We start from the raw sequence: 1,421 nt of genomic DNA on the forward strand, positions 1-1,421 counted from the left end.
AAGGACTAATTTGATTTAATGATTTATAATTAATATAATTTTAATACAAATGCAAAAAATTTAATATAACAATATAATTCATAAATAAATTAAAAAAGATAATTGAAATACAATTACAACTTGAAACACATAATTAAAATACAAATACAAATACAAAAACTTGAAGTAAATGAGTCGGAGATAAAAAAAAATATTTCGAAAATATTATTTTCGATGTAAGATTTGAAGTAAATGGGTTGGAGATGGATGTTGTATTTGGTGCAGAAATCGCACTATTTTAGTGTAAAATTTGCACCAAAAAATATTTTGTGGTTGGAGATGGCTTGAGTGTGTCAACATCCGCTATTTATTAATTAAATTAATCTATCTAAATAGATAATTAATTTTTGGTATGTTGGTAAAATATTTTTATAAAACCTGAAATATCATTTAACCAGCAAACTTTATATTCCATATTATAATTTTTTTAATAAAAAAATTCTTTCTGGTTTTTTTTAGGGGAAGTTGGTGAAAAATCCCCAACCAAAACATTTATTTGGGTTCACTCCCTACCCACAAAATTGTGGTACTATGTCATACAAATTGTGTTACACTTCATGTGGAAATGTGGTACACTTCATGTGAAAATGTGGTACTAAAAAAGTACCCAGGGACTGAAAAAAAAAAAAAACGGCGGCTGGGGAGTTAAGTCCAATTTCCCGTTTTTTTTATAAGTAATAGAGTGTGCCACGATATCAATTATATACAGGTCTGCCATCTCACGTACAGAATAGAAAATAACCTAACAAGAATTATACATAAAATATACAACTCAAGAAATCCCTAAAAACGAGGAATATTGATCCATAAAAATAATTAATTACTCAGATTCCCCTTCTAAACCGTATCTTAACAGCCCATATTAACGCATCTCTGTATCATGATACACATGCTAATATAATACTATTTTGTGATTTTTTTAAATGGACATGCATGCTAGTAACGATAGTATTTTTTTTGGGGCATATGTTAATTAAGACAAGGACAAATGCTTCTTCCTCCTATATATAACATCTTATGTTACTTTCTCATATCTCACACAAACACTTCTCCTGCAAAATATAAATATATATATCAAAGAGAAATGGCGAATTATTTTGGAATAAGATCGCGTGGGAATATAGTAGTGACGCTCACGGTGGCTTTGGCTATTGTAGTTCTCTGCAACCAGGTGTCCGCCTCTGTGGTTGAGCCGATAATTAGTAATTGTGGGTTGGACGCAGCGGACAAGATTTCAGATGCCTGCTCAGATCAGGGGGACGCAGAAGCTTGTTGCGATCAGATTGTGGACGTTGGGTCTGACTGCATATGCAGTTCCGGTGTCCTGAGCTTGTTGGGGAATCTTCATCTCACCCAAATTCGAGAGCTAATACGTGATGGAG

The sequence above is a fragment of the Primulina huaijiensis genome, chromosome 1 (assembly GCF_012295235.1).
Source record: "Primulina huaijiensis isolate GDHJ02 chromosome 1, ASM1229523v2, whole genome shotgun sequence".
Classification (NCBI taxonomy): domain Eukaryota; kingdom Viridiplantae; phylum Streptophyta; class Magnoliopsida; order Lamiales; family Gesneriaceae; genus Primulina; species Primulina huaijiensis.